The sequence below is a fragment of the Natator depressus genome, chromosome 1, assembly GCF_965152275.1.
Source record: "Natator depressus isolate rNatDep1 chromosome 1, rNatDep2.hap1, whole genome shotgun sequence".
Taxonomy (NCBI): domain Eukaryota; kingdom Metazoa; phylum Chordata; order Testudines; family Cheloniidae; genus Natator; species Natator depressus.
The window spans coordinates 13,022,543-13,042,875 of NC_134234.1; the positions used below are offsets into that span (position 1 = coordinate 13,022,543).

General features: G+C 47.2%; 1 protein-coding gene across 1 annotated transcript in view; it reads right to left on the minus strand.

Moving 5' to 3' along the window:
* The window catches only part of RELT (RELT TNF receptor), a 79,301-nt gene that overhangs the window by 36,658 nt on the left and 22,310 nt on the right, over positions 1-20,333 (minus strand). The window lies entirely within an intron of this gene.

Genomic DNA, 20,333 nt, shown 5'->3' on the forward strand with positions numbered 1-20,333 from the left:
ATTTAAAGCCTGCCTCTCTTTTCCGACATATCTGGGTAGTTACAGTTCCCCATTCCTATCAGGCCTTGTATAACAGATAACGTCCCACATCAAAATGGGCAGGGAAGAAGAGAGACATGACACAGAGGAAAGCTGTTCGGTTTGACAGGCAGGTGCCTGGTTTTCCTTGCCAGTCCAGAAATTTCTCCTGCAAAGTCTCCTGCAGGGAGAGGCTGCTTTAGAAAGCCATGTACTAAGCCTCACGTCTAGTTTCCAAAGCCGCCAGCAAGGACTTCCACACTGACTGATGTGCAAGGAACTTGATGCAGTTAAAGCGAGCCTGGCCTTAGAACGATTTTAAAGGACGATGCATTAGACGTTAATTGTGTCTACAGAGCCCGCAATTAAATGCCCAGAGACCTGCACTTGTTTAGTATGATTGATTCGGTTGTTGGTGAATCCATCTGTCAAACGCTACATTACAAGGCATTATTTCATTGCTAGCAGTGCATCTTGGGCCTGCGTGTCGCTTTAGAGAGTGCTCTGGAGCAGCACGGGGATTTTAGGACTGGAGCCAGGGGCAAAGTAGGCACAAGCAGGGGACAGAAGCCAGTTGGCATCATTGCAAGTGGACAACATAGGCTAGAAATACAGGGTGAAATCCTGGCCCCACTCCAAGTCAATGTGAGTTTTGCAATTGACTTCAACAGGGCCAAGATTTGACTGCATCTCGACGAGGTTTGCTTCAGAATGCTGAGCGCAGCTGAAGCGCTGTGACTGGCCGCTAGCGAGGTCATACACTTCCAGCGCCTTGGAAAGATGCCCGAAGGAGAGCCATTTCCCTTATTTCACCTCTAAGTTTCACCCCAGGAAAGTGACGGTGCTGCCTCTCAGTCCCATCTCAGAACAGTAACTGCACTTTCCTGGATGGTTAGAGTCACGTGGCTTTCGACCTCTCGCTTTAGAGCATTAGCTCAGCCTCTGCTACTGTCCCCAGAAATTCTGCTCATCAGGTGTTTACTCCTCAACCGTTCTGAATTTGCAGGCAGGCTTGGCAGAGGCTAGAGACTCAGACAAGAGGGGATTGTTGGCACAGAAAACTAGGTGGCACCAGTTAATGCAAGGAGACCCTCCAACCCTTAGAGGCCAGGTGTCCAGTTTGGCTTCGGCTGCATGTGACCTATTCTGATGGTCTCGTAAGCCCACCTCACAGAAGAATGGTCTGACTGGCACTCAGCTGCTCCAGGAATCTGGAGCAGAGTTCTTAGCTCTGGCAAAACTAAGCAAGGGGAACGGAAGTCAGATTGGTAGGCAAGGAGCACAGATGGGGAGGTCGATTTGTACCATTTAGAGAAACCCAGGAGTCAGGCAGCACGACCAACAGGGATCCCCTACCCGGTCTGCCCTCAGATTTGCACTTTATTAGTGTCACAGCAGTGCCAATAGCAATCGTGGCCCCATTGTGCTGTTGAGACAATTCATACTTGGAATCGGAGAGAGTTGCCTGCCCTTATCTAGTGGAAGAATTTGGCTCCTGGGGTTGTTTCCAGCCCACACTGCCCAAGACAAGTATTTTCAGCCTCAGCAATTGATTTTAGATTAGAGGCAAGGCAGGAGTCCCAGGATGTTCACAGGAAGCACCTACTCGACCGGTTCAGAGGTCTGACTACCTTAGATGCAGCCTACAGAAGGCAGTCTCAGTTGCTTTGCTGTATATGCCACAGCTAGGCACAATCAGGGGAATTGCAAATACTGGCCAAATCCATCCTTGGTGTAACACTGGCTCCAATGAGATTACACCCCCAGCGAGGGATTTTATCTAGTCTGTCATAGAATCATAGGACTGGAAGGGACGTCGAGAGGTCATCTAGTCCAGTTCCCTGCACTCATGGCAGGACTAAGTATTATCTAGACCATCCCTGACAGGGGTTTGTCCAACCTGCTCTTAAAAATCTGCAATGACAGAGATTCCACAACCTCCCTGGGTAATTTATTCCAGTGCTTAACCATCCTGACAGTTGTTAGGAAGTTTTTTCTAATGTCCAACCTAAACCTCCCTTCCTGCAATTTAAACCCATTGCTTTTTGTCCTTTCCTCAGAGGTTAAGGAGAACAATTTCTCCCTCCTCCTTGTAACAACCTTTTATGTACTTGAAAATTTATGTCCCTCCTCGGTCTTCTCTTCTCCAGACTAAACAAACCCAGTTTTCTCAATGTTCCCTCACAGGTCATGTGTTCTAGACCCCTAATCATTTTTGTTGCTCTTCTCTGGACTTTCTCAAATTTATCCACATCTTTCCTGAAATGTGGCACCCAGAACTGGACACAATATTCCACCTGAGGCCTAATCAGCGCGGAGTAGAGCGGAAGAATTACCCCTCGTGTCATGCTTATAACACTCCTGCTAATAAACCCTAGAATGGGCTTTTTCTTTTTGAGCAACAGTGTTACACTGTTGACTTATTTGGCTTGTGATCCATTATGACCTCCAGATCCCTTTCTGCAGTACTCCTTCCTAGGCAGTCATTTCCCATTTTGTAAGTGTGCAATAGATTACTCTACTTCGTAGCTAACACTTTGCATTTGTCCTTATTGAATTTCATCCGATTTACTTCAGACCGTTTCTCCAGTTTGTCCAGATCATTTTGTTCCCCTACCCTCCAAAGCACTTGCAACCCCTCCCAGCTTGGTATTGTCCGCAAACTTTATAAGTGTACTCTCTATGCCATTATCCAAATCATTGATGAAGATATTGAACAGAACCAGAACCAATCCCTGTGGGACCGCACTCGATATGTGCTTTTAGCATGACTGTGAACCACTGATAACTATTCTCTGGGAACAGTTTTCCAACCAGTTTTGCACCCACCTTATAGTAGCTCCATCTAGGTTGCATTTCCCTAGCTTGTTTATGAGAAGATCATGTGAGACAGTATCAAAAGCTTTAGTAAAGTCAAGATTACCACATCTACTGCTTCCCCCCATCCACAAGGCTTGTTACCTGTCAAAGAAAGCTATCAGGTTGATTTGACACTTGACAAAGTTGTTCTTGACAAATCCATGCTGACTGTTACTTATCACCTTATTATCTTCTACGTGTTTGCAGATTGATTGCTTAACTATCTTTCCACATACTTAAGTTAAGCTGACTGGTCTGTAATAACGCCCGGGTTGCCCTTATTTCCCTCTCTATAGATGAGCACTATATTTCTCCTTTTCTAGTCCCCTGGTATCTCTCCCGTCTTTCATGACTTTTCAAAGCCAATTGCTAATGGCTCATATCACCTCAGTCAGCAACTTGAGTATTCTAGGATGCATTTCGTCAGGCCCTGGTCACTTCAAGACATCTGAACTTGTCTAAGTAATTTTTAACTTGCTCTTGCCCTGTTTTAGCCTCTGATCCTACCTCGTTATCACTGGCGTTCACAGTGCTTGGACGTCCAAGCACTACTAACCTTTTTAAACTGAAACTGAAACAAAAAAAAAGTCATTTAACATTTCTGCCATTTTCAATACTTTGTTATTGTTCCCCCCCGGCCCTTAGTAATGGGTCCACCCTGTCCTTGGTTTTCCTTTCTAACATATTTATAGAACGTTGTCTTGTTACCCTTTATGTCTCTAGCTAGTTTAATCTCGTATGTGCCTTGGCTTTTCTAATTTTGTCCCTACATACACATGTTTGTTTATATTCATCCTTGGAAACTAGGTCAAATTACAACTTTTTGAATGACAGGTTTCAGAGTGAAGGAGTACTTGTGGCACCTTAGAGACTAACCAATTTATTTGAGCATGAGCTTTCGCGAGCTACAGCTCACTTCATCGGATGCATACTGTGGAAAGTGTAGAAGATCTTTTTATACACACAAAGCATGAAAAAATACCTCCCCCCACCCCACTCTCCGTGTTAGTCTGTATTCTCAAAAAGAAAAGGAGTACTAATGGCACCTTAGAGACTAACCAATTTATAGATTTCCACTCCATACGGCTAAATGCAGTGCCTAGTCTCTAAAGTGCCATTAGTACTCCTTTTAACTTTTTGATGGACTCTTTTGAGTTTCAGACCACTGAAAAATCTCCTGGTTAAGCCAGGATGGTCTCTTGCCATACTTCCTATCTTTTGTATGCGGTGGGATAGTTTGCTCTTGTGCCCTTAATAAGGTCTCTGAAAAACTGCCAACTGTCAATTGTTTTTCCTCTTAGACTTGCTTCCCATGGGATCTTTCCTACCAACTCCCTGAGTTTGCTAAAGTCTGCCTTCTTGAAATCCATTGTCTTTATTGTGCTGTTTTCCCTCCTACCACTCCTTAGAATCATGCACTCTACCTAGGTGTCAGGCCTAGATTTAAAGCATCCTGCTTGTGTGACTTTAAACGAAGCCTGGAGTGTTTCCTGAAGCCACGCTTCCTGAGATTGAACAGTACGAGGTTATGGCAAATCTAGTTAAATAGAAAGCTGACTTTATCTGCCACCTAAGCAATAGTACACCGCTACACAGTATGACTCAGGGACTGGTGCTTGAAGCAGAATGAAAGCACTTTACTGTATATGACTGCATCACGGCGATATTACAATAGATCGCTTTCATTTTCCTCATCAGTCCTTTTGGGAAGGGAAAAGGGAACGAGGTCAAGAAAGTGAGAACCGCCCAATACAAGTTGACCTCAATAGACACATTATAGCAGGAGCAGCCAAATTTACTGACCTCCGAACCACATACAATAATCTTCAGCAGTTTGAGAGCACAACCTGCCCTGTGGGGTGGCACCTGCCAGGGGGTGGGCCTTCTGCCCTGATGCCCCTTCCCCCTCTGCTAGGCTAAAGCCCCTAGTCCTGCCACCACCTTGCCACCGGGCAGAAGCCCCACACTACCCCTGCACTGTCTTGTAAGGTGGAGAATGGGTGGGGGGCAAGCAGGGGGGGGCTCTGGGAGCTGCACTTTAACTGTACAAGAGCCGCATGCGGCTCACGAGCCACAGTTCAGCCACAGCTGCATTATAGGTGGTTCTCAAATCTCTCAAGTACTTATTAACAACTAGGAGTCTGGTGGCACCTTAAAGACTAACAGATTTATTTGGACATAAGCTTTTGTGGGTAAAACACCACTTCTTCAGATGCAAGTGGTGTTTTACCCACAAAAGCTTATGCCCAAATAAATCTGTTAGTCTTTAAGGTGCCACCAGACTCCTAGTTGCTTTTGTGGATACAGATTAACACGGCTGCCCCCTGATACTTGACATTACTTATTGTCACCTTATTTGTTCTTTTTCCTTTAAAGGCAATATAATCCCAGAGAACTGTGCTGACCTACCATGACGAAGTGGGAATGTTCTTAATGTTTTCTCTGAATACTGTGTGTGTCTCAGTTTCCCCTATGTATCACTCAAGCATCTAGGTGGTGGGATAAGGGTGTGTGATTGTTGCAGGGACCCCTAGAGGGCAGGTGTGACTGCCGACTGTGGCCAGAGAATGGCAGACACTCTGATGCCCAAATAAATTTGTTAGTCTCTAAGATGCCACAAGTACTCCTGGTTCTTTTTACACTGTAGCCTGGTGACTGATGGCCAGGCCCCCTCCTCTGCAAGAAGCAGCCAGAAGTGTTGGAGAACAAAGCGAAAGGAAAGAGACAAAGGATGGACGCACAACAGGGAGGGGCGTAACTGAGGCCAGGCAGCTGGAAGTGAGTCAGTCTGCTGGTTTGGGACTCAGGCCCCCGCCCAGGGCCCTGAGCTCTGGATGCCCCCCTCCTTGAAGATGGACTTTCCTAAAAGCTCCTGATTTCTGTGCGAACACTATCTGTTCTACGCTGGGTTCCTCTTGACTAATAAACCTACTATTTTACAAAGCTGGCTAAGAGTCTGCTGACTGCAAAGTTGGGGTGCATGGCTCTTTGGGGACATGCAAGGCTTCCCCCGGCGTCCCATCCAGGTAGATGGGAGCCCACGGTGTGAACAGGGGTGCTGCATGCTCTGGAGGTGGACCCAGGAAGCGCCAAAGCTAAGCAGGCTTCTCGCTCTAGTGAAAGTGCGCCCTGAGCAGGGAACCACACTGGACCAGAGGCCTGGCTGAGCTTCACTCAGAGCAATGCCAGAGCACCAGACTGACACACCTCATCTCTAAAGCAGAGTCGTGAAAGGACTGAACAGGAAGCGATTAGGATTTTTGACTGTGAAAGAAAACCCACGAACCAGTTTCACCTCAATCTGGTGATGAGTAAGTTTAGGGAGAGCGTGCTTGTGAATGGATCCCTCAACATGCTCTAGGCATCTGAACTTCACCAGCACCGTTAAGCACAAAAGGCTTGTTTTGTTTATGGAAGTGTATCTAGCAGACAGAGCAAGGCCGTGCAAGTAGAAATGCCAGGTTCTATTCCCAGAATTGCCACCGTCTCACAGATTAGCTTTACACACTCAGTTACCATTGGCTGAAACAAAAAGCCACAGGAAAAATTTTAAAATTTTTCAAAACTGCTCACAAAAATGTTTATTCAACTAAAACCGGATGCTGAAAGAGAACGGGTTGTGAAAAAGAGATCGGTGTGTGTTTGAAAACCAATCTTTTAAAACTGAAAGTGAGACTCAAAACATGAAATGTTTTTTCACTGAAAATGGGGGGAGGGGGGAAAATAGGTTCCCCCCCCCCCAACATACATTTAAAAAAATCCTACAATAAAAAAATTCACCAAAAAAAATTTTTTAGTCTGTAAAGCTATTTTTCTTTTAGTCTGTAAAGCTATTCAACAAAAAATTCCAATCAAGAAATTTCAACCATCTCTCGAAATCCTACTTCCGTATTGCCACAGTGCCATTCCCAAGGAAGTCTGTAAAACGAGAGCACCCCATTGGGATTGGGGAATTTGGCCTCTGAATAACTTTGTTACGCTCCAATGACAGACACGGAATGCAAGAGCCAAAGAATAATGAAGAGATTAGTGACCAATGATCGCTTTCACAGAAACAGTCAGCTAAAGGCTCTCAGTTACACCCATGCAACATCCGCTGAAGTGCATGCTTTTGGCTGAAGGCAGAATTTAACATTAAATGTGTCATCAGGCTTCGTGCTTCATTCGGAGTTGCTCATGTGTGTACGGGAAGCACATGGGGAGAAAAAGCAGAGGAATGAGTCCATTCCTGCAAAGAACTATGTATCAGCCGTTGCCAGTAGCAAGATACTCAACACAGCTGCCCCATTCATCACCCCCCCCCCCAAAAAGTTTAAAGCAGTTGCTCAGAGAGGAGACTAAAGCTCACATATCTTTAGATTCCAGCTACTCCAGCTCAAATGTGCCCTGCTTGCAAGTAGATTCATAGACTCCCCAGCCCGAAAGCGCCCTTGTGATCATCTAGTCTGACCTCCTCTGTAACACAGGCCAGAGAACTCACCTCCCCCCTCCAAATAATATAGTTTTTCCCCCCTCTTTCTGCTAGTGCCACAGACCCAACCTGGGACCTAAGAGCTGGGTTCTGCCCTTCTTCTGCATCAACACCTGTAACAGAGGCTGAAGGCCTTCAGAAACAGCTGGGCAACCAGGATTTTATCCAGAGATTGTGCTGCGTCTTTATGAGATTGCTTCAAAACTCTTAGCGCAGCTGAAGCTTTGAGACGGGCTGCGGGTGAGATCACACACACACACACTTCCAGAGCCTTGTAAAAATGACTTTGTCTAGCTGTTTCCCTATTTCTTCTATAAATTCCATGCCAGGAAAGCAACCGTGCAGCCTCTCAGTCCTGTTTCAGGGCAATAATTGCCCTTTCCTGGATGGTTAAAAATCACTCAGCATCTGCTACTATCCCCAGAAACTCTGCGTGGCAGGTTTAGGGCTCAGTCACTTTATAAATTTGCATGCAAGCTTGCGTAGGCCATAGCTACACCAGCTCTTTGTGGTCAGTGCAGAGCGGTTACCCAGGAGACCTTACAGGGGCACAGTTGCACCACTGTAAAGGTCTTAGAGGCAAGAGATTGCCTCTCTAGAAACAGTGGGGCAGCCCTATCACCTTCAGATTATTCCCTGAGTGTCCCCGCAGTGTTGCCAACTCTCGTGATTTTATGGTGAGTCTCACAATACAGTATTTGGTGATTTCCTCCAAGCCCCAGCTTCTGGAGCTGGATGTTGAAATTTCAGTTTTCCTCAAAAAACTGAAACAAAAACCACCCCAAACAGCCAGGAAGCAAAGAAAAAGAACCCAAAGTTTTTTTGTTTAAAAAAAAAAAACAAAACCAATCAGGATTTCTCTCTTTTTTTTTTTTTTAAAACCTGACTTATGATTTTTGAATGGCACCACCACCTATGGAAGCCCCGCTTGGAACCTCACAGCACTGTTGAGGATGTACAGGTGGGAACAGCCTCCAGCTAGCTCGGCAGGACTAACAAATATTTTTATCCTTGAGCTCAGCAAATCTGGCTCCAAAGCAGATCTGCTGAGTAAACAGGTGCCACTGTTCCACAGCCTCGTATCAGAGTATCTGAGCTCCCCAGATTCTCATTCTGTGCTACCTGGCAGCCGCAATGGGTTGAGGTGGATGTGCGCAAAAGGAGCATGGCGCTGCAATCATTTCCCTCACGGGCTGCAGAGTTTCATGGGTAGCACTAAGGGGAATGCAATCCCAGGCATAGCACTTTCCCCACTTTATTTCCCCTAGGAAAGAATGTGAATTGCCCAGAGGCTGGGGCTGAGCAGTGGACACACTGGGAATAAGGTGGTCTGGGCTTGTTAGCAGAGAGCTGGATGTATGAATGCTATTTTTAATGCAGCATTAATACACTTCACACGCGCAGCTCCTTTTCCTGCAGAGAACCAAAGCCCTTGGATCATTAAACTTCACAAACTCTAGTGAAAGTAATGCATCATCCCATGGAGAAACTGAGGCACACCCATGTTAACTGTATCGTCCCAAAGGGCAGAGAGCTAGAGGCCTTGTGTAAACACATATGGCTACATCTTCACTGCCCCAAAAGGTGTTTGGGTAACGAGCTAGGACAGGGTAGTTTCTGTAAGTCGGGCGGTGTTACCACAGCGACTGAAAACCCCCCTTCCGTTGCTGCAGGCTGCGTCTACACCAGGGGGCTATGCTGGTATAGTTACAGCCACCTAGCTATGCCAGGGTAATCTCCGTCCTGTAGACGTAACCCTAGTGGTGACAAGTCCGTTAGTTTTTAACTGCGATGCAGCCAGGTGACTCAAGCACGGGTGCAGGGGATAGCAGTGACCTCACCTGGCTACATTGTGGTAAAAACTTCTGTATCTTGCCTCCCCTAGCATTTTACAGCAAGCTAACTAGCATGTGTGTTTTTATAGCGAGATAACCAACATTTCCTGGCTGTAAAGACAGGGCCTAAGAAAAGGTGGCTTTCCTTCTAACAAGCGTTAGCAATTAGGACTTAAACACTGCTTAGTGCCCGTCGTAGAGAGGGGTTAGCACCTGGGGTAGACCACAACCAGCTACCCATCTTTCAAAGCGTTAAGTTCTGGGCGTGAAGGACTCATCCACTAACTTCAGCGAAAAGCCAGCACTATTTCCTGCTCTCGGCAAGGGCAGAGCAAGGAACAGGAGCCAGGATTCCTGGGTTCTATTCCTGGCTGGAATGCCCACAGAACGCTGCCTCCAGGGTTACACGCTGCTTGTTTGGGGTGGTGGTGATGGTCTCACCTTTCACGGGAACGGCCGCCATTTTCCCCTCTGCCTATCCTGCCCCAGTGAACGCTGCCCTTTTGAGAGATGCGTGCCTGTAGGAGCAACCCCGCCCCCCCAAGCCAGTGCAGTCCCAGCCACTCTATGGAGCCCTCCATGCTGTCCTACAGACAGACACTTCCCGGGGTGGGCGCATGCAAATCACCAGGCTCCCTTGCCCGCACCTACTGGAGAATAAGAGCCAATTCCATTGTCTTACAAGAGAATGGCAGTAAAGACACTCAATATACAGTCGCCTCCACTCTCCAGGAGGAGCCAAGCAAGCCACGAGTGATCAAAGGCACAGCACCGTGGCTTCAGCTCTCGTCTTGGCCCCACTGGGAGTTAAGCGCCAGACAGCCCGGCCTCACTGCAGGATGAAAGCTCTGAACCCCCGCCCCAATCTATTTTTGGCCCTGCAGCTCTCAGGAAAGGCTGCCTCAGGGAAGCCTCTGCCAAAGGTAGACACCTGTGACATAGCAGTTATAATTAGGCACCATTCAGCAACCTTTCCACTGAAGCCTCCTCAGGAAAGCGGGGAGCAGGGGCAGCCCCAGCTTAAGGGGAGAGATTTAGCTTTGCTGAGGCTGCAGCTTCTTCCGCGGAAAGGCAGGAGGGAGGGAATGCACAGGACTTTGGGAGAGGATTTAAGGAAGACAGGGCAATTCCCACTGCAGCTAGAGTCAGGACCCCTGCATGAGGTGCAATCTTGGACAAGTCAGATCACGGCCTTGTCCCTCAGTTTCCCCAACTGTAAAATGGGGATAGTGATACTCCTCTGCCTCATAGGGGTGTTGGGAGGACCGAGGTTTGCAGAGTGCTAGTGATGCTCTGATGGAAGGTGCTATGCACCAGCAGGCAATGAGGCTGCACCCCTCTACAAACCTGCACCAATTTAATTCCAGCAGTGCAAATCTCTGTGAGGACACGGATAGCCCAAGGCTGTTCCTAACACAAAAAAGCCGGATTTCAACCAAAATAAGACCATACGCACAGTCTTTTGTGCCACTTCACTCCTGCAGTAAACCCTGTGCAAGTGTCTTGCGTAGGAAAGTGGGCAGCGGTTGACACCAAGATTTCCACGAAAATGTTCGGCAGACTCCGTTTCTAGATCTGTAGCAGGGGGGTTTCCAATCTTTTTTCATTTGCGGACCCCTAAAAGATTTTGAATGGAGGTGTGGACCCCTTTGGAAAAAATCTTAGGCATAGTCCGCAGACCTCAGGGGTCCGAGGACCATAGGTTGAAAACCATGGATCTGCAGAAACCACTTCCCTTTTAATGGTAATCTGCCCATAGTTTTAAATTAATCCAGCACTTACTCAAAAACTTCATCCAGTCCCCCGCCTTGTCTGGAGCAATCACACTTTTCATTTGTGATGCAGACATGTGTCATACTCATCCCATTCCCACTGCTCTAATTAAATGTAATTAACTATACACTATTAAAGCCTGACTGAAACAGGAATTTTCCCAGCAGCAGGGCTGTAAAAAAATTAGTATGTAATAATAGTGCCACTTTAGATTCATATAGCACTTTCCATCCAAGGGTGTCTCAAGACACTTTACATATTGGGAGACCAAATTTGCCACTAGAGTGAGAATAATTCCACTGACTTCGATGGTGTTGTGCTGCTTTATGCTAGTTGCAAAATTAAGCCCCACAGCTCACAGGGAAGTTAATCCACCACTGAAATGCAGCCACCTCTGGAGTGAGGTGTGGCAGTCGTGATGCACAACAACATTCCACAGTGCAGAGCAGCTTATCCAATCGGAGCTAAAGGGAGGATTTATCAATGGTATAGATATTAGTGTTCAAAAAAAAAAAGGGGGGGGGGAGGGGTGCTTTATGTCAGACTTCCAAATTTAAAATCAGTGAAACAAGATTATTGGAGAGAAATGGGTTGGTACATTCTTACTACAACGCAGCAGAACAAAACAGTCCTGTGAAGAGAATAGAAACAAGTCTGAGTGAAATCTTTATCTCCAACATTTAAAGCCTTGCTAGCGTAAAGTGAAATGGAGCGAGATGTCCCCATTTGTTTTTCACAGTGGCAGAAGAAATCCCCCATTGCCAGGCTACTATTGTAATCAAGTTTCAGAGTGGTAGCCGTGTTAGTCTATATCAGCAAAAAGAACGAGGAGTACTTATGACACCTTAGAGACTAACAAATTTATTTGGGCATAAGCTTTCGTGAGCTAAAACCCACTTCATCAGATGCATGCAGTGGAAAGTACAGTAGGAAGACATAATATCTATACACATCCATTTTTCATGTTCTCTGTATGTGTTGCCATACCAACCCTAATGAGACTAATCAGTTAAGGTGGGCTATTATCAGTAGAAGAAAAAAAAAAGTTTTGTAGTGATAAATGGGCCATCCCGATTATCACTACAGAAGTTTTTCTCTCCTGCTTATAATAGCCCACCTTAACTGATTAGTCTCATTAGAGTTGGTACGGCAACACCCATTTTCTCATGTACTCTGTGTATGTTATAAAGTAAAATGTATCTTCCTACTGTATTTTCCACTGCATGCATGCAATGAAGTGGGTTTTAGCCCACAAAAGCTTATGCCCAAATAAATTGGTTAGTCTCTAAGGTGCCACAAGTCCTCCTTTTCTTTTTATTGTAATCAAGACAGTCACTTACGCAGGGAGGGGGAGTTGGGGGGTGGTCAGGACTCCTGGGCTTTTACTCTAGGCCAGGGGCAGGCAAACTTTTTGGCCTGAAGGCCACATCAGGTTTCCAGCATTGTATGGAGGGCTGGTTAGGGGAGACTGTGTCTCCCCAAACAGCCAGGTGTGGCCTAGTCTCTGCCTCCTATCCGACCCCACTGCTTCTCGGCCCCTGATGGACCCATCCAACCCCCCTCATCCCCGATGGCCCCCGCAGGACTCCTACCGCATCCACCATCCCCTGCTCCCTTGTCCCCTGACCACCCCCAGACCCCGCACCCCTGACTGCCCCATCCAACCCTCCCACCCCCAATTCCTGACTTGCGCCACGGGACCCCTGCCCCATCCAACCCCACTGATCCCTGGCCTCTGACCAACCCAACCCCTATCCACCCCCAACTCCCCTGCCCCCTTACCGTGCTGCCTGGAGCACCAGTGGCTGGCGATGTTATAGCCATGCCACCCAGAGTACCGGGTCAGGCAACTGCGCTGCCTGGCTGCCCAGAGCATTGCACCAGCAGCGTGGGACGCTGAGGCTGTGGGGGAGGGGCTGGGGGCTAGCCTCCTGGGCCAGAAGCTTAGGGGCCAGGCAGGAGGGTCCCGTGGACCGTAGTTTGCCTAGCTCTGCTCTAGTCAATCAAGGTCATGCAGCGAGCTGATGGCAGTCTGGGTATCAGGAGGCTTAGATAGATAACATTTTTAATCATTAAAAAGTATTAATGGAGACAGCAGTTCTCTTTTGTAGGGGGTTTCACTCTACATTCCCATAGCCCCTAGAGAGCCTCCCACGGAGGCTGCAAACCCACTAGGAGACTATCTTTGCTCCAAAGAGTCAGAATTCTAAATGGACAAGACGAACAGCGGCAGGGAAGGCAGAAGCACAGAGGTGCCCAAGGTCACCCAGCGGGTCAGTGGCACAGCTGGGAATAGAATCCAGGTCTCCTGGTCACATCACTGTGTGTTTTGTACCAGGAAGAAGGAAGTCGCCCAAGACGTTGTACACCTTGGCTAATCTAAATAGAAATCTCAACACATCCTCATGACTTCAGGGGAGTGCGAGGGAAGGATACGCCCACCAATTTACAGAGTTAATACAGGCTCCCATGTGGTTCGACTTGCTGTACTACAAATTGTCCATGACTCCGGGTTCCAGAGAACAGTGACGTCTTGAGAGTTCTGATTTGTGAAAGGGAGTTTGAAGTTTCCCCCATTTTGATTACTCAGAAACTTCTTCCTTGTAGTGGATAGTGAATCGGGTGTCCTCCTTCCTGCTAAAGTGACTAGATAACTTCCTCTAAAGAATGACTCAGCCTCTCATTTGCTTACTTTAATACAAGGCATTATGCAAGGTGCTGGTGAGACCTCATCTGGAATGCGGTGTGCAATGCTAGTCTCCCATGTATAAGAAAGATGAAGCCAAACTGGAACATGTACAGAGAAGGGCTACTAGGATGGTCAGAGGAACAGAGAACCTACCCTACAAGAGGAGATTTAAGGAGCTTGGCTGGTTTAGCCTAACCAAACAAAGGAGGAGGGAACATAATTGGAGGGATAAACACAAGGGAGGGGGAAGTGTTATTTAAGTTAAGGGCTAATGTGGACACAAGAACAAAACAGATACAAACTGGCCATCAATAAAATTTAGGCTTGTGATTAGATTATTTCTAAATCAAAGGAATGAAGTTCTGGAACAGCCTTCCACGGGGAATAGTAGGGGCAAAAAAAACCTAACTTGTTTAAGATGGAGCTTGTAAGTTTATGAAGATGGTGGTACAATGAGATGGGCCACAATGGCACGTAGCCCCTCTGCGACTGCTACTAGCAAATATCTCCAACTGCTAGAGATGGGACCCGAGCTGGGGGGGGGAGGGCTTGTAGTTACTACAGAGAATTCTTTCCCAAGCGTCTCGTGTGCACATGCTCAGGATCTAACTGACGGCAGTATTTCAGAAGGAATTTTGCCCCAGGTCAGATTGGCAAAGACCCTGGGGGTGGGGGGGTGGATGGTGAAGGGTTTGTCTTACTCTGCAGCGTAGGGTCATCTGCTGGTTTGAACTAGAGTAAATGGTGGAGTCGCTGTAACTTGAAGTCTTTAAATCATGATTTGAGGACTTCAGTAACTCAGCCAGAGGTTATGACCCTATTACAGGAGTGGGTGCATGAGGTTCTGTAGCCTGCAATGTGCAAGAGGTCAGACTAGATGATCAGGGTGGTCCTTTTTGGGGCTAAAAGTCTATAATAAATATGAAATCTCCAAGTTATATGCTTACCTAATACATACAGCCTTGCATTCTGGTTATTGTCACCCATATTTCCCCCCACCCCCTGACATAATACCCACCTATAATATGTCCCTCTTTGAGGCAGGGGCAGTCTTAGCTTATGTCTGTACAGCACCCAGTACATGGGGTCCCGATCTGAACTGGGGCCTCTGATGGAGTTTAGGCTGCAGTGCTCAAGCGTGGATGTCTAGAGTCAGACAACTAAAGCTAGATTTAAGGATCAAAATTAAACATGGCTGTTCCCCAAGCTGCTGAGAACCCCAGGGAGAGGCCATAAAGCCCACCAGCTTTGGTTTAGGTGTCTAATTCCTCAAATGTAGGGGAGGGAAGTTCGATCTGTCTCCAGCCTAGCCTACGAGGTATGGAATTGGTGCTGTGTGACGTGCTCTGGTGCACAGCAGGTGGTCCTGCGAGCGCCACCTCCCCAACACAACTTTACTGTGACACCCTCCAGTCCTTCCCCCAAAAACAGCATCTAAGGCTGCAGCGGAAGGCAACCTAGTATGACCACGGGCTCAGAAAGGCAGGGACCTCTCGTGCTCTACAATTGCGTCCACACATAGGGACCATGTTCTATTAAAAGGCAGCCTTGCCTTCAGAGAAAGCAAAGGGCAAGAAGCGAGACTCCAAACTAGCGAAACTGAGGTTTGGGGACATACAAGGAATGGCCTGAAGCTCAGCAAGAGTTATAGAGCAGTGCGATTTCCAGGGATGAAAGCCAAAGGATGAAAAAGTTTGCATCCGGGGGAAGATTAGGATCTCTCCAGGAACACAAAACTCAATATATGCAAAACCTCACATGCAAACAAGTCAGCAGCAGATGCAACCCCAGGGCATGTTCCAGCAGGTTGCTTCTGTCAGGAGCTATTCTAGATGAAATCCTGGCCCTGTTGAAGTCACTGGGAGTTTTGCCGTTGACTTCAGTGGGTCTAGGAATTCACCCTGGGTTTGTGACCTGTGTTTACATACAGCGCAGGATGGGAGGGGGCTCTGGGTCTGGCTTTCCTGCTGCCTCCAGAGCAGAGGCAAAAGTGGTCTCTGTTGCTAGAGAAGGCAATTTGTGAGAGAGACTGGGAGGAACCCCCACCCCAACAGCTCATCATTGTTCCCAGCAGCCCTGCAAGTGGCTCCTTTGTTGCACTGTCCTGGCGGTGGGCCGTGAATGGCCTTTCTTTGACCAGCTGGCTCAAAGCCAGCATGTTACGCTGGAGATGCTGGCCTCTTTCTTTGTGGCCAGTGGTGCTACATGAGTGGCAGCCAGCCCAGAGAAAACAGCAGCTGGCCAAGATTTTAAATAGTGGGTTTAATCCCCCCCAGAAAAGCCCTTCTGGAAAACCCTAGAGAATTTAACAGGAGAGGGTAAACCTTCCTGTAGGTTTGTTTTTGCACCATCCGATAGAATTCTCAATTAAATTCTATCCCTGCTCTGGGATGTTTCAGAAAAGCCACAGGAAGGAGAATGGTGTATTAAATTCTATCAGGCGCTTGGAGTAATTGCTATAGTCATCTACTGGCTTCCTGCCTCTTACATTCCATAGGACCTTTCATAGAGGACAGTCCCTTGTAGCACCAAGGGATTCCAGGACTTTCTGGCCTGCTCAGAGAACTGGACTGACACCACTCAGAAGGGTGCAGTGTTCAAGCTAGTGCTGGTGCGAGTCAGGTGGGACGTGCATGCGTACTCTGTTGGAAAATGGACACGCGCCTCTCCTTGTGTGCAGGGGACAGCAGCATAGCTGTCAGCACCGGCTTCTCACTGTGCAGCTGGAAGAAGGTCTGAGACCAAGCTTCCCAGTGGGGCTTCTTCTTGGAGCGTTACAATGTGGTGCATTGTTTCCAGAAGAACAGCGGCCCCAGACAGCATGCTGTCCTCTCTGAACGCAAGTGAGAGGCAAACAATCCCCAGGGTGCTATTTAAAATGTTGCCATGCCCTTTACTGGGGAAAGTAATTGCATTTCAGGGCTTTGTGTAAAGTGTCACAGAGCTTCAGCTGTCAGACAAAGAGGGAAACAGTTTCCCAAGATGCAACAGGGGAATACCTGCTAGGCATTCACTGTGCCTTTTGCAGCAGCGGACGATTGCCATGGAGAGAAAATGTCTGACATTCAGCAGACCAGAGACAGATCGGCTGTGCCATGCACTCCGCTCCTGACGCAGGGCCCACCTTGTGGGGGTGTCAGGTGATCGGCATAAGTGGAAGCGATGTACAGCTTTGTTATTAAGAAAAAAAAAATATCTGCATGGGTCAAGAGAGGGGCCTCAGAGACATGCAGGACTGAGAGATGTTGCAAAGCATTGAATCAATGAGACCCCAGGACCGCTTCAAAGAAAAAAGGGTAGTTCCTGCTTATTGTGCATGGACTGCTCCTCCAGCTTAAATAAAATCTCTTGCTGGCTCACGAGCCATCTCCTGCTACTGCTCACCGCAGTGTCCTTCTGATTGCAACATGGGTTTCAGTAGGTAACCTAGATTCAGTTGGAGCAGAAGTCTGGCCCTTTTCTTTTGTCATGTTCATGTCCTATATTAGGAACAAACAGCTCAGAGAGCATAACATAATGGAACATTCAGTAAGAAACATTCTGTTAAAAATACCTTGCAATTGCAGGTGGTGCTCGTAGAAAGTCAAACGTGGAAATATTTGAAATTTGTTTAAGATCTTGCACATTAGCCACTGTTTAACACACTGCCAGAGATGGATAGCGATAGGGGAGCAGTTCTGGAGAAGCTGCAGGTACGTGTGGGATTATGAAGAAATGGCAATAATTAAATTGTTTGTTGAGGGGGGGAGAGAAGGAGGAGTGGAAGCTACAGAAAGGGACATGTTATGTATTGAGAAGTAGATTTATCAGTTGATTTGACAGTCCTATGGCATGGGTTTAGCAAATAACCAAACAACTGATGAATTTTCTGTTCCCTTGCCACATCTGAAGGAGTGCTTTATTAATGAATCTGGTAGGGAAATCTCAAAATGTCCCCCGTCCCCTACCCCAAAATGCCCATTCATCAAAACCAAGACTTCCTGGAAAAACGGTTCCGTTCTGATGAATTTCCCAACTTTTTTTTTTTTTTTTTTTTGAGTTGGAAGTTGTCCGAATAGCTCATTTTGACATTTTCAAAAAAAGTTGCATTTTTCAGGGGCTGCTGAAAAATTCACTTAAAATCATACTCAAGTGTCCGGACAAGAAGGAAGGCTGAAATAATGAAATGTTTTGATGGACCCAAACTGAATTCTTCTACTTGTTGGTTTGCATTAAGTTTCCAGATGAAAAATAAAAACCGCCAATCAAGAAGAGTTTTTGATATTTTAAATTCTTGCGTGACAGCAGGAAAACCTTTTCCTGTCCAGCTCTGCTTACTGGCAAGACACAAAGGCAAAAACTAAAGTACCACCCAGGAGAATTTCCTGCAACTAGGTGCATTATGGAGAGAAGTAGGGGGGAGGCATTTAAGCATCCACTTTAGATTTATCCAACACTGTCAAGAGACTAGAATGAATCCTCATGACACCAGCAGAGGGGTTAGCCCAGAGACTGTACAGAACCAGTAGTGCCAACCCCAAATGTTCAAAAATCATGAGTCCGACTCACCAAAAATCGTGATTGGCTTTAAAGTCATGAGATTATGTAAAAATAATAGGGTGTTTATTTGCCTTGTGCTTTTTGAGCCTTTAGGGTGCATGGGGGTCACATTTTGAAGCTTTTTCCATAGCCATGAGGACTAGAAACTTCATTCTTAAAGAAAAAAGTAAGGCTGAACTCATCACATATTCACTTGCCTCCAGGAGCTGGGGATTTAAGGAAAACAATCATTATGAGAGTTGGCAAGGAACTGAATGAGAGGGGGTAAACAAGCAAAGGACAATTTGAGCATCCCTTTCAGGGAATTTGTCCAGTAATCTCCCACAAGTCTATTGCAGATTCCCTTCAGCACTTTTGGAAATCTGAGCCTTAGCTCAGTACTTGACAGATCTCTGAAGAATGGACTGTAGGGAACAGACAGCCCCTGGCAGAGGGATGGGCAAGGTGGCTTCTTACTGTAAAGAAGCGCGCACACAGAACTATGTTCTCTATAGATGTCTGTGGCTGCAGATTTAAGGCCGTGGCTCGGTGTTTTAAGGGAGGCCAGAAGGTTGCAATATTTCATCCAATCAATCAAGATACTGAGCTCTAAGAGGACAGGCTCAGGCTCCCTTCTGAGAAGCAGAAGTAGGGAAGCATCACTGTTTTTGCTAAGGGCTGGGTGAGGGAAATGGCGGGATCACAGGACAGTTTGGAGGTTGCCGAGACAAGGGAAGAAGTTCTTGTCCCAGACAGCAGGACACATTTCACATCCAAATGTAACGCAAGCAACGCCCGACAAAGACCACACACAGGAAGGTGAAGTAAGTAGCGATGCTGCAGCTGGCTTCATTAGGCAGTTCTGATCCCTTTAATTATTGGGCACTTTGAGGACATTTCCCAGACCTGAAGGGCTCTGCGTAAGCTTGTCTCTCTCTCTCACCAACAGATATTGGTCCAATAAAAGATTACCTCACCCCCCCTCCACCTTGTCTCTCAAAGGGATTGGTGGTGATGTACCCATGTCAATCCCAGGATATTAAAGGCAGTGTTGAGGCTAAAAGCATCCCACTGCCAGAGGGCAAGGGGCTCACTAGTATCAGGAAGCGAGTTTCACTTGGCCTGACCAGTTCAGGGTACACCAATTCATTTGCGTCATAATCTGTATCACTGGAAAAAACCAACCCCACTCTGATCATTAATATTCCCACGTGACTGTGTATGGTAAAAGCCCAAAAGACTGTACAAATATGAAGGAAATATGGGACTAAAGTGTGTTTGAATCAGACAAGCCTGGGGAGTAGGTAAACAGGTTCCCTCCCCGGCCCCTACAAAGGAGGCCAGCAGCTCCTTCCAGGTGCAATCAATCACGGTCAAGTGGCCAGTCATTGGCATTTCTGAGGCTGCAGGGACAGACCAATGTGCAGTGCAGAAAGCACCAGCAGGAAAGAAACCAGCATGGAACCTGCTCCAGACTCCCTGGCCCCTTTCCTCATGGCACATTTAAAAAGAGGGGCAGAGAACCCCAGGGATCTTTCACTGCTGGCAAGTGAACTGGTAAGGAAACCACCTTGAACAAAGCCTGTAGCGTTAAGTATAGTGACTATAAAGCATTCTGCTCTTTGTTTGTTTCTGACTTTATCCCTTCCTCATGGACTCACTGAAAGCCTCTTTTTGATTAAGTGTTTTACTTTGTCTCTAAGTCAGCCCAGTGCAGGGTTTCACCTGAAGGGGTTGGTAACTCCAGCTGCAGCAACCAGCTGCTGTGTTTGTCTCTTTTTAAAGGAGCGACAGGCCTTAGCACAGCTCTGAATGTTCCAGGGGAGGGCTGGCCATTTCAGGGCAGTCGGGGGAGATTTGGGGAGGGGGTGGGGGATGTCATTTGGCTAGTAGTAACCAAGGCCGGTGGAGACCAGAGCATGGCTGTGGTGTAAGATGCTGGGGGCTGGGAATCAGAGCTGCTGAACCAGGGCCACTCAATGCACAGACCCTCAGTGCAATGCTTGTATCCTGGCTAGGAGCATCCAGACAGGGAGCTACAGCAGAGCGTTTTAAGGCACTCAGGGTTACAGAACAAATGGTGACAAGCTCTCACTGGTCTGGGTTGAACCCCAGACCATGACAGCCGTGTGTCCCATGCTCTTGCTAGTCAGCTATCATTGGTCAAATC